This window comes from Elgaria multicarinata, chromosome 3 (assembly GCF_023053635.1).
Source record: "Elgaria multicarinata webbii isolate HBS135686 ecotype San Diego chromosome 3, rElgMul1.1.pri, whole genome shotgun sequence".
Lineage (NCBI taxonomy): Eukaryota > Metazoa > Chordata > Lepidosauria > Squamata > Anguidae > Elgaria > Elgaria multicarinata.
In genome coordinates this window covers 157,115,646-157,141,436 of record NC_086173.1, presented here as the reverse complement: position 1 = coordinate 157,141,436, position 25,791 = coordinate 157,115,646, and the positions used below count along the sequence as shown (strand labels likewise).

At 43.6% G+C, this 25,791-nt stretch overlaps 1 protein-coding gene and 1 pseudogene across 1 annotated transcript in view; both read right to left on the bottom strand.

Annotated features, from left to right (window-relative positions):
- The window catches only part of LOC134396188 (zinc finger protein 436-like), a 64,180-nt gene that overhangs the window by 24,439 nt on the left and 13,950 nt on the right, over positions 1 to 25,791 (bottom strand). The window lies entirely within an intron of this gene.
- Positions 5,442 to 25,680, bottom strand: LOC134396261 (zinc finger protein 420-like; annotated as a pseudogene).

Sequence of the window (25,791 nt, the reverse complement as noted above, 5' to 3'; positions counted from 1 at the left end):
CTTTTCAATACGACTGTTAAAGATACAGGGGCCCTGTCCTCCTTTTCATATGGTCACCCTACTAAAAATTATGTAATAACTAACACCTAAGAATAGAGATGTAAAACGTGGAATTAATGAAGCTATTGGGTGTGTGTGTCTTTTAATCCTTTCTGTAAGATTCCCAACATAGTTATTGATTTCATTCTGTATTAAAATTATTGATCTAAAGCAGAGGTTCCCAAAGTGGGCGGTACCGCCCCCTTGGGGGCAGTAGGATTGCATAGGGGGGCGCTAAGAGGCAAAGGGGCAGCAGGGGGGCACTCGAGGTGGTCTTTTCCATACCAGGAGTTTTGGTTACAGAAGGAAATTTCTAATCGCTATTCTGCACTACGGAGAGTGGTTCAGAAGCTCCTGGTTGCATTTCCAACATCATATTTGGTGGAATGTGGTTAAATGTGGTCTGCCTGCTTCTCTCCAAGCAAAGAAATCGACTCCCGATTACTTAAATGTGGTGATTTAAGGCTCATGTTAAGTGACTTTAAACCAGACATTGGGAAACTGGTATCACTTCATCAAGGCCATCCATCACATTAAGAATTGACAGAATAGTGAGGTACTCTACCCTAGTTACTAAATGTGATATCTAATATTCTTGCTAAATGACTATCAGATTTTGAAAAGATGATCTCACTGGATCAAGTTCATCAATTATGTTTCATTGAATAAACTAAAAAAATGCAATTGGATTTTGAATAAATATTCAATTGTTACTGTTTTGAATTTTATTGTTATTATCTTCCTTAGTGGGTTGTTGAAAACCGCTATTCTGAATAATGATTTTTATAGGGTAGGGTAGGGGGCACTGGGCATGAGTTTGTGGAACCAAGGGGGCGGTTACCTGAAAAAGTTTGGGAAGCACTGATCCAAAGTATATTTTCGTGATAGACATTTTATGCTCAGTTTCCCAACATGTGAGTAGAGTCACCATTGTGCATTCATGACAGTAAATGAGCATTCTTGACCACTTTGGATTTGTTCTATAGAGTTCTGTGTTTCTGATGCTGTAGTAGTCATCTAATGTAATTCTAGTTATTAATGACAAGAATTATCAATTTACTGAGTTTACTTTTAAAAGTTTTAAAATAATAATAAATTTATTTATTACCCGCCTCTCCCTCAGAATCAAGGTGGGGAACAACGCTAAATAAAATATAATACATAAAGGTAGATAAAAGAGCATTTAAAACCAATACAATATTAAAATAACAATCACAACATCTTAAAATTCTTAGGTTTAAAATTCATCTGAGTATCATGTAATGATAATTTTATGAGCAAACTAAGTTACACATAAAATAACTTTAGGAACAGGCAGGCTACTTTTTGTGTCTAAAGCATTCCTCCCCAACTTGGTGCCCTCCAAATGTTTTGGACTACAGTGTCCAGCATTCCTGACCATGGGCCATGTTGCTTGAAGCTGTTGGGAGCTGAAGTCCAAAATATCTGGCGGGCACCACGTTGGGGAAGGCTGTCTTAAAGCAAAATGACTTTTGATTTCTAATGAATGCTGGAATTGATATAGATCACAAGCTGAATATGCACCAACAGTATGATGTGGCTGCAAAAAATGCAAATGCTATTTTGGGCTGCATTAATAGAAGTATAGCTTCCAAATCACGCGAGGTCCTGGTTCCTCTCTATTAGGCCCTGGTTAGGCCTCATCTAGAGTATTGCGTCCAGTTCTGGGCTCCACAATTCAAGAAGGACGCAGACAAGCTGGAGCGTGTTCAGAGGAGGGCAACGAGGATGATCAAGGGTTTGGAAACAAAGCCCTATGAGGAGAGAGTGAAACAACTGGGCGTGTTTAGCCTGAAGAAGAGAAGATTGAGGGGAGACATGATAGCACTCTTCAAATACTTAAAAGGTTGTCACACAGAGGAGGGCCAGGATCTCTTCTCGATCCTCCCAGAGTGCAGGACACAGAATAACAGGCTCAAGTTAAAGGAAGCCAGATTCCAGCTGGACATCAGGAAAAACATACTAGAGCAGTATGACAATGGAACCAGTTACCTAGGGAGGTTGTGGGCTCTCCCCCACTAGAGGCCTTCAAGAGGCAGCTGGACAAGCATCTGTCAGGGATGCTTTAGGGTGGATTCCTGCATTGAGCAGGGGGTTGGACTCGATGGCCTTGTAGGCCCCTTCCAACTCTGCTATTCTATGATTCTTAAGGAAGGGTGGCTTTCCAGGCTTTGATGGGGTTCTAAGCACCAGGTCAACAGTAAATAATGTTTTCCTACCCCGTTAAAGCTTGTGGCAGCATCTGCTGTCAAAGTGATGCCATGTATGCTCCATATCACTCTAAATCGAGAATGACGCCTGTACTCCAGGATTCTACGTTGCAGCGGTTGAGTGGGTGAGTGACCTTTCCAGAGAACCATATCTGCTGCACAAAGCTGCCGACACCCTGTCTGGAGAGGCGGCCTAATTGATCTCTTCTTTGGGTGTCTCTGTACTACACCGTTTTTGGATGCATTTGATTTTGCAGAGTTAATCATAGTGGATGCTCTATGTTTATTTATGAAATGTGACTTCAGAAACGACATGCTACCACATGACAGGTACTGATGCATGCAACAAGCAGGCGTAAGTCAACTCACGGGAGGATTTCTGTAGCAAACTCCAGAAGCCCTTGAACGCTGTTCAGAAGTTGCAGCTTGTGCAAAGTGCAGCAGCCAGGTTAATAACTGGGACCAGAAGGTCTAAGCATATAAGACTGTTTGCATTGGCTGCCTGTATGCTTCCGAGCCTGATTCAAGGTGCTGGTCTTAAGCCTTACATGGCTTGAGACTACAATACTAGGTTGACCCTATGAAAAGGAGGAGAGGGCTCCTGTATCTTTAACAGTTGTATTGAAAAGGGGATTTCAGCAGGTGTTGTTTGTATATGTGGGGAACCTAGTGAAATTCCCTCTTCATCACAGCAGTTAAAGCTGCAGGAGCTATACTAGAGTGACCAGATTTAAAAGAGGGCAGGGCACCTGCAGCTTTAACTGTTGTGATGAAGAGGAAATTTCACCAGGTTTTCCATATATACAGATGACACCTGCTGAAATTCCCTTTTCAATACAACTGTTAAAGATACAGGAGCCCTGTCCTCCTTTTCATATGGTCATTCTACCCAAAATATATGTGCCTGTAATAGGGAGGTTTTTTCCCCCCTATGGTGCCATTATTGGGATCTGTATTTTTTACCTTTTAAACTATTTTATGGTTTTTGTTTGAACCACCTGAGAGGACATTCTGTCCTGAAAGAAGTATGGAAATACTTCAATGATGTATGTGGCTTACTTAGAAATATATATATATATGTATTACACACTGTATCCCAGTCTAAACACCGAGTTAAAAGACTTTGTGTCCCTTTTACTTGTCTGAAATTGAATTGTGTGTTTTTGCTTAGCTTTATTGTCCTAAAAGATGCTTAACATTGGCTGGATTGTACTCTGATTATTACACTCACTGTTGGCTTTGGGGGGCTCAGGCAAGCGAACCTCAGTTTGCCTCCCCCTCGGATTGGGCCCACCTGCCTGCCAGCATCTGCATTCCCTGGTGTTATGTGCTTAACGCTCTTGACTGAAAAGGTGTTTTAACATTGGCTGGCTTCTCCCCTAATCATGAATATTATGCTCAGTTTTGTTTCTTTAATGGGGAGAGGGGATGATTTAGGCCTCAGAAAAGAGGGGCTCAGCTGGACACCACCACCGTACTTCCTTTCTCTCACACATACTGGGTTTCGCTACCACAAGGCCCTTTAAGTAGGGTGACCATATGAAAAGGAGGACAGGGCTCCTGTATCTTTAACAACTGTATCGAAAAGGGAATTTCAGCAGGTGTCATTTGTATATATGAAGAACCTGGTGAAATTCCCTCTTCACCACAACAGTTAAAGCTGCAGGTGCCCTGCCCTCTTTTGTATCTGGTCACTCTAGTATAGCTCCTGTAGCTTTAACTGTTGTGATGAAGAGGGAATTTCACCAGGTTTTCCAAATATACCAATGACACCTGCTGAAATTCCCTTTTCTATGCAACTGTTAAAGATACAGGAGCCCTGTCCTCCTTTTCATAGGGTCACCCTAGTTAAGGCTCAGGCTCAACTCTTACTCAATCCTCTCTCTGGGAGGACACACAGACTTTATCCTATAATCTTGTACTGTTCCCTTTATTGCCTCCCCTTTACGCAGCCACGAGCAGGAAGCGTAGGATTTTATAAATAAAGAAAGCTTTATTAATTACAATAATATGTCATTGAATAATAAACAAGGAACTCTTAAATGGCTCTATCAATATAGGTTCCGTCATCCATAATACTCCAAAATCACTTTCATAAACAATTCTTGCACAATCATCACAGACCGCTCTCTCTCTGTTTTCAAACCTAAAACCCTATCTCTAATGCAAACCCAACTTCATCTCGTCCCTCTCATATCAAATCCCTCTCTGCCTCCCACAGGAAGAGCACTCGGTTTATATAGTGGATGCAATATTCACCCCCTGCTTCTCACTATCTCAGCCAATCTGTTCAAACATTCAAATCTATCATTCCCACCCTAGGGATACTTACCAAAACACAGATCTATGACACGAATGAACATTTATAAACATAAACTCAGTATGGCAGAAGTATAACATCACAGCAACATGTAGTGTTATCTGGCTTCATGAAATCACATTGAAAAACTAACAGAAGAGGCATTGCACATAGAATAGTCTAGATTTTCTCTAACATCAAAGGCATCAAAAACAGTGGTGTACTAATAGCATTCTAGTTTTGGAAGCCTGCATGACATAACTTTGACAGTAGTAACTGCCATAGAGTTTAATGGGGCAGAAAAACCTTATTGAGTTTTGACATATTATTTAGAACATCACCAAACTGATGAAAGCCCCCCTTCCTTCATAAACCAAAATGTGATGCAATAGAAGTTTGAGGGGGGGGGGGATATGATCATGCATTTTCAAAAACTGGAAATTTACAATTTCTCCTCTGTGTGAATTCTTTGACTTGATGTGATTTTTTTCTTCTGTCTGAAGCTCTTTCCACACTCCAAACAATGATATAGCTTCTCCCCTGTGTGAGTTAAGAATATAAGAACATAGGAAGTGTCATGCCGGGTCAGACCAAGGGTCCATCTAGTCCAGCACTCTGTTCACACAGTGGCCAACCAGCTGTCGACCAGGGACCAACAAAGCAGGACATGGTGCAACAGCACCCTCCTACCCATGTTCCCCAGCAACTGGTGTACACAGGCTTACTGCCTTGGATACTGGAGGTAACACATAATCATCAGGGCTAGTAGCCTTCTACTCCAGGAATTTATCCATTCCCTCTTAAAGCCATCCAAATTGGTGAGCATCACTACATCTTGTGGTAGTGAATTTCATAATTGAACTGTGCTGTGTGAAGAAGTTCTTTGATATGAGTGAGATGTATTTTCTGACTAAAGATCTTTCCACATTATAAACAAATATATGATTTTCCCCTCTGCAAGTTCTTTGATGAGAAGTGTCTTCAGACTGATGCTCTCTTCACAGTCCAAAAATGATAGTTTTCTCCCCTGAATGAGTTCTTTGATGGGAAGTAAGATGTGTTTTCTGACTGAAACTCTTTCCACATTCCAAACAAAGATATGGTTTCTCCCCTGTGTGAGTTCTTTGATGACAAGTAAGATATTCCTTCCTATTGAAGCTCTTTCCACACTCCAAACAATGATATGGTTTCTCCCCTGTGTGAATTCTTTGGTGATGAGTGAGATTTTTCTTCTGACTAAAGATCTTTCCACAGTCCAAACAAATATATGGTTTCTGCTCTGTGTGAATTCTTTGATGTGGTGTTTTCTGACTGAAACTGTCTTCACACTCCAGACAATGATATGGTTTATTCCCTATGTGAGTTCTTTGATGAGAAGTGAGGTGTTTCTTCAGACTGAAGCTCTGTCCACACTCCAAACAATGATATGGTTTGTCTCCTGTGTGAGTTCTTTGATGAGAAGAAAGTTGTGTCTTCAGGCAGAAGCTCTCTCCACACTCCACACAATGATATGGTTTCTCCCCTGTATGAGTCCTTTGATGAGAAGTGAGATGTGTTTTCTGACTGAAGCTCTTTCCACACTCCAAACAATGATATGGTTTCTCTCCTGTGTGAGTTCGTTGATGAGAAGTGAGATATTCCTTCCTATTGAAGCATTTTCCACACTCCAAACAATGATATGGTTTCTCCCCTGTGTGAATTCTTTGATGATGAGTGAGATTTTTCTTTTGACTAAAGGTATTACCGCAGTCCAAACAAATATATGGTTTCTCTCCAGTGTGGCTTCTTTGATGAGAAGTGAGTTGTGTCTTCTGACTGAAGCTCTCTCCACACTCCAAACAATGGTATGGTTTCTCCTCTGTATGAGTTCTCTGATGAGAAGTAAGATGTGTTTTCTGACTGAAGCTCTCTCCACACTCCAAACAATGATATGGTTTCTCCCCTTTGTGAATTCGTTGATGATAAGTGAACCCTGTCTTCTGACTGAAGCTTTTTCCACACTCTAAACAATGATATGGTTTCTCCCCTGTGTGAGTTCTTTGATGACGAGTAAGATATTCCTTTCTGTAGAAGCTCTCTTCACAGTCCAAACAATGATATGGTTTCTCCCCTGTGTGAGTTCTTCGATGATGAGTGAGATGTGTTTTCTGACTAAAGTTCTTCCCACAGTCCAAGCAATGATATGGTTTCTCCCCTGTGTGAGTTCTTTGATGAGAAATGAGTTTAGTCTTCAGACTGAAGCTCTTTCCACACTCCAAACAATGATATGGTTTCTCCCCTGTATGAGTTCTTTGATGATATGTGAACCCTGTCTTCTGAATGAAGCTCTTTCCACACTCCAAACAATGATATGGTTTCTCCCCTGTGTGAATTCTTTGATGACGAGTGAGATGTGTCTTGTGACTGAAACTCTTTCCACACTCCAAACAATGATATGGTTTCTCTCCTGTATGAGTTCTTTGATGACAGGTGAGATATTCCTTCCTATTGAAACTCTTTCCACACACCAAACAACAATACGGTTTCTCCCCTGTATGAATTCTTTGATGATAAGTGAGATGTGACTTTTGACTAAAGCTCTTCCCACAGTCCAGGCATTTATATGTTTTCTTCAATTTCTGTAGTTTGCAATGATCTTTAACATTTGATTCAGAATTGAAAGTTTTCCTATGCAAATGGTGCCTATTCTCTGCCAGTCTTTTATGAAGTATTTCGTGGATTGTGATATAATGGTAGCCATTGCCCTGAAAAGGAATGGAATTTTTCCTTGTGTTCCAATTTGCACCATTTTTCCTTCTCTGCTGTTTGCTGTTTGTACATCTTTCTCCTTTTGGTAACATCTTCCATGCTTCTATCTCTTCCCACCTGTCACCTTTTGGAATGAAGACAAGAAATTGGTAAATGCCTGAGTTAGCAAATCATTGAACACTTTCAATTATTGATTTCAGTATAGGGAAGAACTGAACAGAGTTCGATGTGATGCAGTTCTTACCATGTGTTTAATTGTCACTGCTGACTGTCATTTAGGGAGCAATTTCACGTCCCTGTAGATAGCATCTCATGGGACATAGGATTGTTCCGTTTCCTGGCACCGAGCTCAGAGACAGGGCTCCCAGTTTGGAGCCAGGAAACTACTTTCCTGCCTTCTCCACCTCCCTCTCATAGCCAGCAGAGAGAACCACGCCGGCTACCTCTCCACGCTTGGAAGACAGAGCATGCAGAAAGGGAAAAGGGGGTGTTCCTGGGGGCAGGAGTCCTATGATGATTCCTATGGCCACTCCAGCCTCCTTCCCTCCCCTCCCCTGAAGCCTCTGCTAGATGGATGAAATTGTCCATCTAGATAAAATAGGGTGACCATATGGAAAGGAGGGCAGGGCTCCTGTATCTTTTATCAGTTGTAGAGAAAAGGGAATTTCAGCAGGTGTCATTTGTAGACACGCAGCATCTGGTGAATTCCCTCTTCATCACAACGGTTAAAGCTGCAGGAGCCCTGCCCTCTTTAGCTGGAGTGACCAGATACAAAAGATCTGGAGGTACTGAAATATTCAGTCCAAGTCCACATGGCCCCTGCAGGGAAGGCATTCAATTATGCCGTGAAAATGTGCCTCTCCCAAATCAGCTGTGTTGCTGGTGATTTTTGGGACTCTGAGATATCTTAATGTTTTTTGTGAACATGTTTTGGCATGTTTGAGGTCAGTTTTGAAGCTGCTGCCTTAAAATAGTGTTTCATTCTTTAATGGTTTTAATATAACTCAAGGTATCTTATTTTCTTTTTGATCACTGCCTTGTGAGGGCAATTTATTCAAAGGCTACCTCCAAATAGAGGAAAAAATGAATAACATAGGATATGTGCCAAAAACATTAATAGTATCTTCCTCGCCATTACTGTATTTAGAAGATGATACAATCATTATCAAGAAAACTGGAATCCTTACCAAGAGAGGCCACGGTGCCACGGTTCTCCTCCATGACCTGCCTGTGCAGGGCTCTCTGGTCAGGATCCAGCAGGGCCCACTCCTCCTCCGTGAAGCACACGGCAACCTCCTCAAAAGACACCAGACCCTGGTTAAAAAAAAGGAAATGTTTCCTCCTCCATGATAACATGAAGCGAGTTGGATACTGCAGGATTAAAACTTGCTTGCTGTGAAACCTGTTTGCTATGGGATCAACCGCAGGAAACAGCTCTGGTCCTCCTGTCCTGCTTGTGGGTTTCCCAAGAGACATCTGCTTGGTCCCTGTGAGAAAGGGGAAGCTTGACCAGAGGGGCTTTTGGTCCCATCCGGCAGGGCTCTCCATATGCTCTTAGCTTTGCCAGAACCAAACAGGAGGAAAGATATGTATTCTGGCCCTCGGTCGTGAGCAGAGTATAGAGACCCTGACACTGCTTCCTGCCTGTCTCCCCACTGATCTTTCACCGTACCTGATCTGGTTCCACTCCGCCACAAAGAAAAAGAGATGGCTCTGTACCCATTCCCAGCGTCACTCCAGCCCCTGCGACAGACAAAAGTAATGGGTAGCCGGTAGAACGTTTGTTTATTTTTTTATTGCATTTCTATCCCACCCAAAAGCCGAAGCTCTCTGGGCGGTTCACCAAAATTAAAACCATCCAAAGTATAAAACAACAGTATAAAAAGATAATATAAAACACAATATACAAGCCCAACCAGGATAAAATCAGCAGCAGTGCAGAAATACAAATTTAAAATACAAATACAAAACAGCAAAGTTAAGATTAAATTTATAGACTGTTAAAACACCGAGAGAATAAAAAGGTCTTCACCTGGCGTCTGAAAGAATATAGTGTAGGTGCCAGGCGAACCTCCTTAGGAAGCTCATTCCACAGCCAGGGTGCCATAGCAGAGAAGGCCCTCCTCCTGGTAGCCACCTGCCTCACTTCCTTTGGCAGGGGCTCATGGAGAAGGACCCCTGAGGATGACCTTAGGGTCCGGGCAGGTACATATGGGAGGAAGCATTCCTTCAGATAGCCTGGCCCTAAGCCGTTTAGGGCTTTAAATGTTAATACCAGCACTTTGAATCAGGCCCGGACCTGGACTGGCAGCTAATGTTGGTCTCAAGAGATTGAGATTACAATCCATAACTCCAGGGAAGTAAACCACTTGGAACACAAAAAGACTTACTTCCGAGGAAAATGCATAGAATTGCACTGAAAGTGATGCAAATCTAAGTAGATCTTGGTGTAACAAGATGTCTTATATTTACTTTGCATTTCACCATTTGGGCTCTTGGTAACAAACCAAATTCTTGGTTTCCATGTATGCAATCACCAAGTGTTGAAACTTAAACACAGTTTTGAATTGTGAAAAAGGCTGGAGGCCTGAAAAATATTTTTTTTGGGGGGGGAGAAATAAAAGCAACCCAAGGATCACCGACATTCTTCAGAGAGCAAGACCAGATTGAAATATACTCACCCCAAAATTAATGCTTACCCTGCACGGTGTCATGTCTGTCACCCTCCTGCCTGGTGTCTGAGGGAGCCTTCTCTGCTGCAGGGAAATCAGGTCTCACTTCTGCAAACAGCCTCAGAACCTGAAACAGCAATGAAGATCCAAGATATGGAGAGGTAAAAATGTTGGGGGTGGCATATGGGACACCTCTCCTCGGGGGATTTCCAGAATGGGTTGGACAGTTATTAGTTTTCAGACCTCCTCCCTCCGATTCCTGAGCCCTTGGATGAAATACTCTCACCTGCTGCTGCTCTTGCTGCTTCTGGTCCTCTGCCTGGCTCAGGAGGAAGCCTTCTGCCAGGGCCACCGCCTGGGAACTGGTCTCCGCTCCGCATTCCCTCACCCAGCTCGCCATCTCCACTGGCAGGATGGTCAGGAACTGCTCCAGGATCACCAGGTCCAGGATTTGGTTTTTCGTGTGTCGCTCCGGCTTCAGCCACCAGCGGGAAAGATTGTGCAGATGGTGGCAAACCTCTCGGGGCCCTTCAGCTGCCTGGTAGTGGAGCTGCCTAAAACGCTGGCGCTGCATGTCTGAGCTGACCATGCCCTCCTGCATTGTCCTTTCCCAGATTTCTCCACTGCTCCTGGTCTTAATGGCATTAGGGCCTCTTTGTGCTTCAGCATCAGCTAAGTTTTGCTTGGCCATTTTTTATCTGTGTTCCAAAAAACAAAAGAAAAAAAAAAACTCCAAAACACTGTCAACTTCATCCAAGTCCCCAGCCTCACACCCTCTCTGTGAAAGCTTAGGCCTCTCTTACACTAAACGTCCTTAAAAATGGTTTAAATTATAGCTGTCAGTCATTTGTAGAAATCTTTGTTGAGTAGACATCTGATTTTTAAAGGTTAATGTATTCATCAACAGAATTCATAACCGCATAAAAATCAGAAATTCTGATGAAATCATACATTTCTCTTTCCTTTAGGCAGACCTTGTTCTACGTGATATAATTTAAATACAAAAAGACTTTAACATTTCTCCTTGATTTTCAGAGGTATACTACCTCAGCAGATGGAGGCTCCATTCCTGTCCTAGCTACAGCTGCGATACTGGGACACAGGGAAGGTTCTCACAGGACAGCCTCCTCCATCAGAGGAGATCACAAGTTTTACGCCCCCACAGAAACTCGGGTCCTTGCTCTGTTGAGCTTTGCTTTTTCTCCTGTTCAGACTTAACAACTCTTTTTCATTCTTTTATTTCCCACCCACCTCTTTTATCATAGAATCATAGAATCACAGAATAGCAGAGTTGGAAGGGGCTTACAAGGCCATCGAGTCCAACCCCCTGCTCAATGCAGGAATCCACCCTAAAGCATCCCTGACAGGTGGTTGTCCAGCTGCCTCTTGAAGGCCTCTAGTGTGGGAGAGGCCACAAACTCACCAGGCAACTGATTCCATTGTCGTACTGCTCTAACAGTCAGGAAGTTTTTCCTGATGTCCAGCCGGAATCTGGCTTCCTGTAACTTGAGCACATTATTCCGTGTCCTGCACTCTGGGAGGATCGAGAAGAGATCCTGGCTCTCCTCTATGTGACAACCTTTTAAGTATTTGAAGAGTGGTCTTTTATTTATACTGTGGTCTCCAGCCGTCTCGCTCTAAAGGCCTGCATCACAGGGTCAACGCAACATCTTTTGCCAACTTTAGGGGAAAAAAAACAAAAAACCATGAACACCTCTCCCCTTCACTCCCACTGGCAGTAAAATGTCGAAGCACAAGAAACAGGTGCTAGCCTTAAGCAAAACTGATCAGTTGATAACAAATAAGTTAAAGAAATAAATAATCAATCAATATAATTTAATACATAGTGTAATTTTCAAAATTAACACTTAATATAATCTACAAAGAGCACTTTTTATACACATTCAATAAAAATAATACAATAAAAACCATGCTCTGTAATCACAATAAGCAAAGGCCAGAGATTTTCACCTATTGGGTAGTATAAAAATGTAATAAATAAATAAATAGGCCAAACTATAGTCTTCTTCAGTGGCCAATTAGCCAAAATATACATGAAAAACAATAGTAAATGCCTCAGATACAGTAACAAGAATTGTAAATTTTATTATTTAAATGATTTAAAAGTAAATTAAACCTACTCAGTCTGTTATGTTCTTCAGAAGAGTTATTTAAAGAGGTGGCTGACCTGGTTGTTCCCAAACCTAAGGGATTATTTATTGATTTATTGATTATTTATTTCCTTAACTTCTTTGTTAATAACGGTAAAATGTCAAAACCAGTCATTCAAATAATGAAGACTTTGACACGAAATCAAATCCCCCTGCGATACGTTTGGGATTGAATTTGTGCATCCTCTCCCTCCCCACGGGTCTTCCCATTCGCCCGCCCTCTCCTGCCCCCCATGTCCCCCCTTCCCCTCCCCCCAATGCACAAGGTGTGTGGGGGGGTCTCTCACCTGGTCCCACCCAGGAGGCCCCGATGCAGCACCTGGAGGAAGATCAAAGACCTTTTCCCTCTGGAGGAAGAAGGCGGCGGGGCAGGAAGGGCCTTTGCAGGTGTGTGTGTTGCATTTCCTGTGGAGGACTCGTCCCCCCCCCTTTTCCGCCCCAAATCCCCTTCCTCTCTAGGAACCCAGTTCACTTCTTTAACTCTTAGAAGGCCAAACAGGGCCATCATTTCATCTCTCCAAGCTGACTGGGGAAAGACCTTGCTTTGCACCACACCGGTTGTTTTTTTTGGCTTCCTCTGCTGCTGGCAATGATTCCTGTTTTCTGCATGAGCCTGTTCAGTAGGGTGGCCACACGAAAAGGAGGACAGGGGCTCCCGTATCTTTTAACAGTTGTGCTGAAAACGGGATTTCAGCGGGGGTGCTTTGTATGCCTGCGGCACCTGGTGGAATCCCCTCTTCATCTCAACAGTGAAAGCTGCAGGAGCCTTGCCCAGTGTGAGTGACCAGTTACAAAAGTGGCCTGACATTGCTATAGCAAGGAGACCTTGGGTCATCCCTGCAACTACATGTGTTCTGCGGAATGACCCGCAAAGCAATAGGCACTGTCTCTTGAAGATTCGTAAGGGGGCAGGGGGGAAAAAGAGAAGGAAGTGAAGAAAGAGTGAGCCAAGGAGAAGCAAAATGGGGTCTTCAGGGAGGGATCGTAGAGTTGGAAGGGGCCTACAAGGCCATCGAGTCCAACCCCCTGCTCAATGCAGGAATCCACCTTAAAGCATCCCTGACAGATGACAGTCCAGCTGCCTCTTGAAGGCCTCTAGTGTGGGAGAGGCCACAACCTACCTAGGTAACTGGTTCCATTGTTGTACTGCTCTAACAGACAGGAAGTTTTTCCTGATGTCCAGCCAGCATCTGGCTTCCTGTAACTTGAGCCCATTAGTCCGTGTCCTGCACCCTGGGATGTGCAGGACATCAAGAAAAATTTCCTGTTAGAGCAGTACAATGGAACCAGTTACCTAGGTAGGTCATGGCCTCTCCTACACTAGATGCATTCAAGAGGCAGCTGGACAACCATCTGTCAGGGATGCTTTAGGGTGGATTCCTGCACTGAGCAGGGGGTTAGACTCGATGGCCTTGTAGGCCCCTTCTAACTCTAGTGTTCTATGAGTGCGTTACATGGGGTGGGGAGGGATGCGTATACAGAAAGCCTACTCTAAAGATGTGCCTCGGCCACAGTTGCATCCATCTTCCATGCCAGCCTGCATGGGAGGCCTGTTTTTGCGTCGTCTGCTCCACTTGGGGCTCAGGAGGCACCGGGCCCAGGTGTGTTGCAACTGAAGGATCTGCACCCAGGAAGGACTGGTCGACTAGGTGGGGGCGCGTCAGGCGACTGGTGCAGGAGAGGTACCCCAGCGTGGTGTGGATGATGAGCAGAAGCAGGAGGAGGGAGGAACTACTCCATGGGAGTATGGGGTATGGTGGCCCTGCGACAGCTGTTTGCAAGTGTAGGAGAAATAATGTACAGATAATAAACTAAATTAAGCAGACCTCTTGCTCTCTTCATAAGCTCCGGCTCTTTGTCTGCATTGGGGTCTATAGGAATGTGGTTTTTCTGATGCTGAGGACTCAGTCATTTTACACTCAACTCAGTTACTGTGTAAATAGATGCACACAGGCGATGTTTTAAACATTTATTAACACCAAGCAAGTGTGCTTAAGACAATTATAGAAAAAACGGATACCATGGTGTTTGTTGACCAAGGATGAAATAGGAAAACAAAACCAGTGTGCAGTGGTTAGAGAGTTGGACAGGGACTCCGGAGATTGGCCATCCAAGCTCACTTTGGGCCAGACATGAACTCGCAGCCTAACCGACCTCACAGGGTTATCGTTGTGGGGATGAAATGGAGAGGATTATGTATGCTGCATTGGGTTCCTTGGAGGAAAAGAGGTGGGATATAAATGTAATAAAATAAATAAAATAAAAACAAGACAAAACACACTGCGTACGTTACCAAAACGGCTTGGGACCACCATACCTGACGGAACGCCTCTCCCGACATGAACCTACCCGTACACTGCGCTCAATATCTAAGGTCCTCCTCCGAGTGAAACTTGGAGGATGGCAACAAGGGAGACAGCCTTTTCAGTAGTGGCCCCACAATTATGGAATGATCTCCCCAACGAGGCTCGCCTGGCGCCAACATTGTTATCTTTTCGGCGCCAGGTCAAGACTTTTCTCTTCTCCTAGGCATTTAACAGCATTTAACAACATATGCTAAGTTTGTTTGTTTTTAATGGACCCCAGAACTGTTGTTGTTTAAATGGATATTGTTTTATACTATTTTTTTTATTTTTGATGGTTTTAAATTTTATATACGTTTTAAAGTTCACTGTTTTTAACCTTTGTAAACCGCCCAGAGAGCTTCGGCTATGGGGCGGTATATAAATTTAATTAATAAATATAAATCTTTGCCAACAGAGATTACACCCAGAAAGGAGCTTACTCCCCTTACCATCTCAGTATCTTCATCTTTTTAATACTTCTCCGAGTCTTGAGCAAGTCCAGAAAGGGGAGGCATTAACTCCGGACCCCTTTAACCCTTTCCGTGGCTCCCTTTTGGAGCACTGACTGCTGCAGTTACAGTGGCTCCCTGTCCATTCTAAAGGAAACCCTGAGAAGGCAGCTGTATGGGATAGCATAAATGGGGCCCCAGGTAGAGGTACTGCTGGAGCTAGAACCCTCTTTGCTCCACTCTAAGGGTTTTTTTAACAAAAAAGGTTGGGAAGATTTGCGCACTTTTAGGACTGGAGGGTAAATAGAAGGGAAGTCATGCAAATTTAATGGCAGTGAAGTTAATAGGGGTGAAATTTGAGCAAATTGAATAGCTGGTAAAGACATGGAGGGGAAATTTAAGCACCTGCAGCAATGGAGCAGTTTATGCAGGTGCAGAAATCCCCCCTCCATGGACTTCTGAGCCACTCAATTTGCACAAATTTTGACCCCATTTACTTCCCAACTATTAAATTTGCGAACATTTATGGATTACAAATAAAATTTTAAAAGCACCTGTCAAGGAACCACAGTAGCAGGAGCAGTAACTGCTATTAAAAGGAGCCACAAGAAGGGGAGGGAGAGTCCCTTTGTCGGAGAAGCTACAAACTTAGGGAAGTGTTGAAAAGGTGGGGGACACTAACAAGTGCAGTCAAATACTTGAAATTGAGTAGATCATATCAGCATGGCAGAGATTTTTGGTGCACCTACTCCTTTGGGTCCCCCCTCCTTTTCTGGTGCTTCTGAATTGTGTTATCAAGTCCCTCCTTCCTCCATAGTATTTTATTCCCCCTGGTCCTTTGGATTATGCGCAAATTACTCTATGTGATCTCGCCTTGTCAGTTTCCTTGTATGTTACCTATTCCAGAAACACACAAGGAAATGGACCAGGCAAGACTACACATAGGGGACAGCTAGAAGGGCACACTATTGGACCAATGAACGACCCACACAAATTAATAATTTTAAAAATTACAATGTTGACGGCACATTTCTTTTTCTTTTTTTAAAAATTTATTTATTGAATTTTCATATAAACTGTAAAATACATAACTTGCAAATTATATAACACTAAATGATCACACAGTCATATCCAACAAATAATACTAATAAGTGCACCCACCCCTCACGGGGACCAACTAAACTGCCTAATTAAACATCCTTCCAGAATTGTAGTGACTGCACATTTCTGAGGCACTGAAAAGTATAAAATGTCAGGGAACAAAAAGGGATATAATTGGAGTGACCACAATTACGCATTTTGGAAGCACTGAAAAATAATAATTAAACAACGGGGACAAAAATGGGTAGCAATGGGAATGGGGAGACAAATGGTTTTGCTGCATAGTCCCCTGAGATACATGCAGGAAAATCAAGGAGGGGGAGAACAACCTTGGCCAGACCCAGTTATCTGTTGGGCATCCCATGGGTTGTTCAGCAAACAACTTGCACTGTGTAGCTTATTCACAGGGATGGCTTTGCGTTATGTGTGAACCCACACAATGATATGGTTTCTCCCTTGTGTGAGTTCTAAGATGTTTAGTGAGATATATCATCTGACTGAAGCTTTTTCCACATTGAGAACAATGATATAGTTTTTCCCTTGTGTGAGTTCTTTGATGGCAAGTAAGAGTTCCCTTCTCACGGAAGCTCTTTTCACACTCTAAGCAGTTATATGGTTTCTCCCCTGTGTGAATTCTTTGATGAGAAGTGAGAATTGTCTTCTGACTAAAGCTTTTTCCACACTCCAAACAAAGATATGGTTTCTCCCCTGTATGAGTTCTTTGATGACGAGTGAGACCTAGCTTCTGACTAAATCTCTTTCCACACTCCGAACAAAGATATGGTTTCTCCCCTGTATGAGTTCTTTGATGACGTGTGAGACTTAGCTTCCGACTGAAGCTCTTTCCACACCCCAAACAATGATATGGTTTCTCCCCTGAGTGAATTATTTCATGAGAAGTAAGATTCCTCTTCTCAGTAAAGCTCTTTCCACACTTCAAACAACGATATGGTTTTTCCCCTGAGTGAAATCTTTGATGAGAATCGAGATACTGCCTTTGAGTGAAACTTTTTCCACATTCCAAGCATTTATATGGATTATTCTCTGTGTGAGTTCTTTGATGTCGAGTGAGAGATAACATAGAAATGAAGCTCTTTTCACATTCCAAACATTTGTATGGTTTCTCCCCTGTGTGAGTTCTTTGATGAATAATGAGATGTGTCTTCTCTCTGAAGCTCTTTCCGCACTCCAAACAATGATAAGGTTTCTCTCCTGTGTGAAACTTTTGATGACGAGTAAGATGTATCTTCTGAATAAAGCTTTTTTCACACTCCTGGCATTTATATGGTTTCTCCCCTGTGTGAGTTCTAAGATGTTTAGTGAGAGATAACATCTGACTGAAGCTCTTTCCACATTGAGAACAATGATATAGTTTCTCCCTTGTGTGAGTTCTTTGATGGCGAGTAAGAGTTCCCTTCTCACGGAAGCTCTTTTCACACTCTAAGCAGTTATATGGTTTCTCCCCTGTGTGAATTCTTTGATGAGAAGTAAGAATTGCCTTCTGACTAAAGCTTTTTCCACACTCCAAACAAAGATATGGTTTCTCCCCTGTATGAGTTCTTTGATGACGAGTCAGACTTAGCTTCTGACTAAATTTCTTTCCACACTCCAAACAATGATAAGGTTTCTCTCCTGTGTGGAATCTTTGATGACAAGTGAGATGCATCTTTTGCCTGAAGCTCTTCCCACACTCCAGGCATTTATATGGTTTCTTTGATGTGTGAATTTTGGAATGAGCTCTAGTATTTGAATCAGAATTGAAAGTTTTCCTAAGCATATGGAATGCATTTTTTTCCTGTCTCTTATGTATTGTTTCTTGGATTGTGGTATTATGGGAGCCATTGCCCTGAGAAGCAAAAGAATTATTCCTCCTATTCCAATTTGCTTCAGTTTTCGTAATTTGCAGTTTTCTATTTTTACATCTGTATCTTTTCGGTGATAGCCCACATGGTTCTCTCTTATTCTCCACTTCGCATCTGTCACATTCTGGAAATAAGACAAGAAATTGGTAATAGCCTGGGTTAGCAATGGAACATCAAATCATTGAGCATCTACAATTATTGATTTCAAGAAAGGGAAGAACTGCACTTGGAAAACAGACCACGGAGACTGGAATAAGGGAGAACCACATGGATCTTTCTTATTCTTGACTTTGCATCTCTCACATTCAGGAATGAAGACAAGAAATCGGTAAAAACCTGAGTTAGCAATAGAATTTCAAATAACTGAACACTGTGAGTTAATGATTTTGTTAAAAGGAAAAACAGAAAGGACTTGGATGGGATGCAGTTTTTACCATGTGTTGAACTGCATCTGCTGACTGCCATTAAATGGCTGTTCATGTGGTACAATGCATTTGATTGGGACCATGGAGATCTGGGTTCAGCTTTCGTAGAATCATAGGACTGTAGAGTTGGAGTCCAACCGCCTGCTCAATGAAGGGATCCACCTTAAAGCATCCCTGACAGACGGCTGTCCAGCTGCCTCTTGAAGGCCTCTAGGGTGGGAGAGCCCACGACTTCCCTAGGCAATTGGTTCCATTGTCCTACTGCTCTTAACAGTCAGGATGTTTTCCTGATGTCCAGCTGGAATCTGGCTTCCTGTAACTTGAGCCCATTATTCCGTGTCCTGCACTCTGGGATAGTTGAGAAGAGATCCTGGTCTTCCTCTCTGTGACAACCTTTCAAATATTTGAAGAGTGCTATCATGTCTCCCCTCAATCTTCTCTTCTCCAGGCTAAACATGCCCATTTATTTCAGTCTCTCCTCATAGAGCTTTGTTTCCAGACCCCTGCTTATTGCTCTCCTCTGAACATGCTCCAGCTTGTCTGCATCCATCTTTAATTGTGGAGCTCAGAACTGGACGCAATACTCAAGATGAGGCCTAACCAGGGCCGAATAAAAGGGAACCAGTACCTCACGCGATTTGGAAGCTATACTTCTATGAATGCAGCCCAAAATAGCATTTGCTTTTTTTGCAGCCACATCACCACACTATTCAGCTTGTGATCTACAACAATTCCAGGAACCTTATTGCTTGTAGTATTGGTGAGCCAAGTATCCCTCATCTTGTAACTGTGCATTTGGTTTCTTTTTCCTAGGTGTACAACTTGGCAATTATCCCTATTCAATTTCATTCTGTTGTTTTCAGCCCAGCACTCCAGCCTATCAAGATCACTTTGAAGTTTGTTTCTGTTTTCCAGAGTATTAGCTATCCCACCCTATTTTGTGTCATCTGCAAATTTGATAAGCGTTCCCTGCACCTCTTCATCCAAGTCATTAATAAAAAATGTTGAAGAGCACTGGGCCCAGGACTGAGCCCTGCGGCACCCCACTCGTTACCTCCCCCCAGTTTGGGAAGGTACCATTGATTAGCACTCTTTGAGTCCGATTCTGTAGCCAACTGTGGATCTACCAAATAGTTGTTCCATCTACCCGACTTTTAACTAGTTTGCTGATCAGAATGTCATGTGGTACTTTGTCAAAAGCTGGTCAAGATATATTATGTCCACAGCATTCCCATAGTCCACAAGAGAGGTTAACCGATCAAAGCATGAGTTCAGACTAGTCTGGCAGGATTTGTTCTTTTGGAGACTCTGAGCTTGTCTTAACGTATCTTGAGGGTTTAAGTTGTTGTCTTAAAATACTGCTTAAGCATTTCTACCAGTTCTGGATGGGATTGCACTCACCCTGAAGGAGCAGGTTCGTAGCTTGGGGGTTCTTTTAGATCCATCATTGTCACTTGAGGCTCGGGTGACCTCAGTGGCACGGAGTGCCTTTTACAAACTCTGGTTGGTGGCCCAGCTACGCCCCTATCTGGACAGGGATAACCTGGCTTCAGTTGTCCATGCTCTGGTAACCTCCAAGTTAGATTACTGCAATGCACTCTACGTAGGGCTGCCTTTGAAGACAGTTCGGAAGCTGCAGCTTGTGCAAAATGCAGCAGCCAAATTGATTTCGGGAACCAGAAGGTTCGACCATATAACACCTTCTCTGGTCCACTTGCACTGGCTGCCTGTATGTTTCCGATTCCAATTCAAGGTGCTGGTTTTGACCTATAAAGCCTTACATGGCTTGGGACCACAATACCTGACGGAACGCCTCTCCCGACGTGAATATACCCGGTCACTACGTTCAACATTTAAGGTCCTCCTCCGGGTGCCTACTCCGAGAGAGGCTTGGAGTATGGCAATGAAGGGCAGGGCCTTTTCAGTGGTGGCCCCCGGACTATGGAATGATCTCCCTGACGAGGCTCGCCTGGCGCCAATGCTGCTATCTTTCTGGCACCAGGTTAAGACTTTCCTCTTTGCCCAGACATATAGCGGCACATCTTAATTACCCACATGTTTAGTTTTTTAACGGTTTTAAATGCTTTATGTGTATATGTGTGTTTTAGAATTTTAAATTTTGTATACTCATTTTTATCTTAATTTTAGAATTTCTGTAAACTGCCCAGAGAGCCCTGGCTATGGGGGTGGTATATAAGTGTAATAAATAAATAAATAAATAAATAAATAAATAAATAAATATAAATTTGAGGATTTTCATGTAACTTAAGCTATCTTATTTTCTTTTTGAATGCTGCCTTCTGAGGGCTATGCCCTAAAAGGCAGCCTCAAAGTACTAAATAAATAAATCATACAGGATATGTGGAAAAAATGTGAATACACCCTTCCTCATCACGGTTGCATTTGGAACACAATATTATCATTAAGCAGGAAAAACGGGAGCCTTACCAAGAGAGGCCACGATCCCCCGGTTCTCCTCCATGACCTGCCTGTGCAGGGCTCTCTGGTCAGGATCCAGCAGGGCCCACTCCTCCTCCGTGAAGCACATGGCAATCTCCTCAAAAGTCACCAGACCCTGCATGAAAAACAAAAGAAAATGTTTCCTTCTTAAGGATGACATAGGGCCTGTTCAGGCAACACACTAATGGTTAGGCCACTCACCCCTTTGCAGCGAATGGTTAGTGACTGTGTTTTTAAACCATGGTTACGTAGCCACTATGGTTAGGAATGATTCACATGACACGTTAAGCCATGTTTAGCTAAAAATGTTTAACCACTGTGGCTTAGTGTCTGAACAGGGTCATTAAATGAGGTGGCTGGGTGTTCTACTGCAGGATTCAGCCTTGCTTGCTGTGAAAACCAGTTGCTGGGGGAATCATAGAATCATAGAATAGCACAGTTGGAAGGGGCCTACAAGGCCATGGAGTCCAACCCCCTGCTCAATGCAAGAATCCACCCTAAAGCATCCCTGACAGATGCTTGTCCAGCTGCCTCTTGAAGGCCTCTAGTGTGGGAGAGCCCACAACCTCCCTAGGTAACTGATTCCATTGTCGCACTGCTCTAACCGTCAGGAAGCTTTTCCTGATGTCCAGCCGGAATCTGGCTTCCTTTAACTTGAGCCCGTTATTCCGTGTCCTGCACTCTGGGAGGCTCGAGAAGAGATTCTGGCCGTCCTCTGTGGGACAACCTTTGAAGTATTTGAAGAGTGCCATCATGGCTCCCCTCAATCTTCTCTTCTCCAGGCTAAACATGCCCTGTTCTTTCAGTCTCTCTTCATAGGGCTTTGTTTCCAGACCCCTGATCATGGCTCCGGCTGTCCTGTCTTGCTGGTGGACTTCCCAAGAGGCATCTGGGCAGCCAAGGTGAGAAAGCAGGATGCTGGACTAGATGAGCCTTTGGTCGGATCCACAAGGGCTCTCCGTGTGACCTCTACCAAAAGCCAACCGAAGGAGAGAGCTGCGTCCTCGTTCTAGGAGGGGAGCAGAGGACGGAGGCATCCAGGCTGCTCCCTGCCTGTCTCCGCAGTGATCCCCCCTCCTTACCTGGTCTGGTTCCACTCCATCACAAAGAAGAAGAGATGGCTGAGTACCCATGGCTGGCAACATTCTCTCCCCTGCAACAGACAAAGATGATGGGAAGTGTCGAGGCAATCAAGATGGGTGGTCTTTTTACCTATGCCCACAGGTATAAGAAAATAAACTGCTTTGGCCTTTTCATTATAAATCGTAAGATTCATGCTTTCATCATTATTATTATTATTATTATTTATATAGCACCATCAATGTACATGGTGCTGTACAGATAACACAGTAAATAGCAAGACCCTGCCGCATAGGCTTACAATCTAATAAGTTGTAGTAAACAATAAAGAGGGAAGGAGAATGCAAACAGGCACAGGGAAGTGTAAACAGGCACCGGGTAGGGTGAAGCTAACAGGATAGAGTCAGAACAAACTCAATATTTGAAGGCTATAGGGAAAAGAAAAGTTTTTAACTGAGTTTTAAAAGCAGCAATTGAGTTTGTAGTTCTCAAGTGTTCTGGAAGAGTGTTCCAGGCGTAAGGGGCAGCAGAAGAAAAAGGACGAAGCCGAGTAAGGGAAGTGGAGGTCCTTGGGCAGGCGAGAAGCATGGCATCAGAGGAGCGGAGAGCACGAGTGGGGCGATAGTGTGAGATGAGAGAGGAGAGATAGGCAGGAGCTAGGCCGTGAAAAGCTTTGAAGGTCAACAGGAGAAGTTTATATTGGATTCTGGAGTGAATTGGGAGCCAATGAAGAGATTTCAGAAGTGGAGTGACATGGTCAGAGCGGCGGGCCAAGAAGATGATCTTAGCGGCAGAGTGGTGGACAGAGACCAGCGGACTGATGTGAGACGAAGGAAGGCCAGAGAGAAGAAGGTTGCAGTAGTCCAACCGAGAGATAACTGACATATATTAAGGCTGCAACCACTTTCACAACTGATGGTCTATGTTGAAATACATGTCACAGGACTGTGTCTCAACAGAAACAGTTAGAGGGTGGAGTGAGATATTTTCAAAGCAAGCTGAAGTGCAAAAAGGAAACAGATGGAGGTCTGGTTGCTTAAATGATTGCAATACCCATCTATGTATTGTTTTCTGAGTCTTAGAATTATTTGCACTCTGCACATGCTTAAATGCCTTGTCTATCATTGGTTACTGTATTGCAAAACTGTATTATGATTGGCAGGAAGGTTCTGCCGTTGTCTCTAAGGGGAACTGACCCTATAAGTATGTTAGCCTTTCCTGAAACTTGTGGGCAGTCCTTCAGATCCTCTAGGGGTTGCCACCTTGCAGCACTGCAGGCTGCTCATAATAAACCTTTTCTAAAATGAGAGAAATTATGTCTTGAGAGTCTTTGACCACCATTCAGCGAACAAAGGGGACCCACCCTTTTGGGTTCCTCCACAGAAGCCAATAGCACATTTTTGTCTCAAGAGATTGAGGCCATGGCTAGACCAGGCCTATATGCCGGGATCATCCCTGTACATCCAAATGACACACAGGGGACACCGGGAGCAAGCAGGGGGATTATCCATTTGCCTGGGATAATCCTTAAGTCTAGCTGAGATTACAATCCTAAATTTCAAGGAAGTAGGTACCTTACAACACAAAAATGACTTACTTCCCAGTAAAATACACCAAATGGCACTGGAGGTGATGCAAGTCTAAGGACACCTGAGCATTACGAGATGTCTTATTTTTAATTTGCAGTTTTATAGTTTGGTTGGGTAAAAATTCACACTTCCTCATTTGGGCTCCTGGCCACAAATCAAACTATTGATTTCCGTGTAAGTAGTAATAAAGCTTTCTCGTTTCAACCAATGGTTACAACAAGCATAATAAAAGCAATGCTAAAACAAATCACACATGCAAGGTCAGACATTTTGCTCTGTACATTTGGGCTGTAAGAGCGAAGTTGGCCAGTGCCAATACGACAGCCTTGTTATTGCATGTAAACAAAAAGTATATTCTTTCTGAATCGGACCCGCTGGGCTTATTCTCAAAAAACCGATCTAAATATTTAGAACGAATTTGAGAAAAGATACGGCAGTAGAACAAATAGTGAGGCAGATCCTCCACTTTGCCACTACGGCAAGGGCAGAGTGACGAGGCATAAGGAATTTTATTAAAACGCCCTTCTAGCACCGCTGTTTTCATTTGTTGCATCTTGAATCGTGCAAGGACTGATCTCAGACAAGGGTTAGAAATTAGAGTCAGGTAGTGTTCACATTTTAAGCTTAGTCTCTGCAAACCAAGGTGCTATCTTATTACTTGAGACGGCAGAGATCCATTTGAATAGAAACACTATTCCATGTATAAAGTCTCTGCATGTTGGAAATGAAAGGTAGTTTTGAATTGAAGAAAGGGCTGGAGGCAAGCAATTTCCTCCTGAGGGAACATCAAAGGAGACCAAGGATCTCTTACACTCTCCAGAGAACGAGTCCAGGTTGAAATGCACCCACCCACCCCAAATTAATCCTTACCCTGCAAGGCGGCACATCCATCATGATCCTGCCAGATCTCACTTGGTGGGGGGCTCTGTCTGGTGTCTGATGGAGTCTTCTCAGCTGCAGGGAAATCAGGTCCCACTTCTGCAAACAGACTCCGTACCTGAAGCAGCAATGGAGATCCAAGATATGGAATGATGAGTCAGGTTAGTAAAGGAGTGAGAGAGGCAAAAACGTTGGGGGTGAGGTATGGGACATCTCTCCTGGGACGATTTCCAGGATGGGTTGGGCAACCAGTGGACAATTTTAAGATATCCTTGCTCCCGTTCCTGCCCCTTTGGATGCAATGCTCTCACCTGCTGCTGCTCTTGCTGCCTCTGGTCCTCTGCCTGGCTCAGGAGGAAGCCTTCTGCCAGGGCCACCGCCTGGGAACTGGTCTCCGCTCCGCATTCCCTCACCCAGCTCACCATCTCCACTGGCAGGATGGTCAGGAACTGCTCCAGGATCACCAGGTCCAGGATTTGGTTTTTCGTGTGTCGCTCTGGTTTGAGCCACTGACAACAAAGACTGTGGAGTTGGTTGCAAACCTCTCGGGGTCCCTCAGCCTCCTGGTAGCGGAGCTGCCTGAAACGCTGGAGCTGCACGTCTGAGCTGACCATGTCCTCACCCTGGACCTTCTGCACTTTTATTTCCCAGAATTCCCCACTGCTCTCAGTCTTAACAGCAACAGGGTCTCTTTTTGGTTCAGGGCCAGCGGAGCCCTGCTCTGCCATCTTTAATCCGTGTTCCAAGGACACCTCCAAAGGGGTGAAAGAAACCCTTCCCTCTTCTGTACCTGAGCAAAAACTGCCGTATGAAACAGTGCTGCAAAGGCTCTGTAGAGTGATGATCATATAAGCAGTGCAAGAAGAAATGTGCAGGACTTGAACTCGTAAGCAGGTCTTGTCCTGGAAGGTATTGCAGACAAATACCAAGACTCAAAGAGAAACTAGAGTCCATCTCTAACCATTCATCCCACTAAAAGTACATCCCCTTTCTTAGCCTATTGCTCAGGCTTTATCTACTCCTCATCAAATTACCTCTTTGACTCATCCTGCCTGCAACACGTTCTTCTGCTGCCATCTTTCGTTAAACTATCTTTACATTGGTTTAAATGAGGATGATCAGGGGGTCTGGAAATAAAAGCACTATGAGGAGAGACTGAAAGAACAGGGCATGTGTAGCTTGGAGAAAATTAATAATCATAATAATTTGTTACCTGCCTCTCCTTCTGGATCGAGCCAAGAAGATGGTCTTAGCAGCATAGTGGTGAACAGAAACCAATGGACTGATGTGAGAAGAAGGAAGGCCAGTGAGAAGAAGGTCGCAGTAGTCCAACCAAGAAATAACCAAAGCATGAACAAGAGTCTTGGCAGAAGAGACAGACAAATGTCTGTCATTTATATATATGACATATATGACAAATATATGTCATTACTAGCACTTT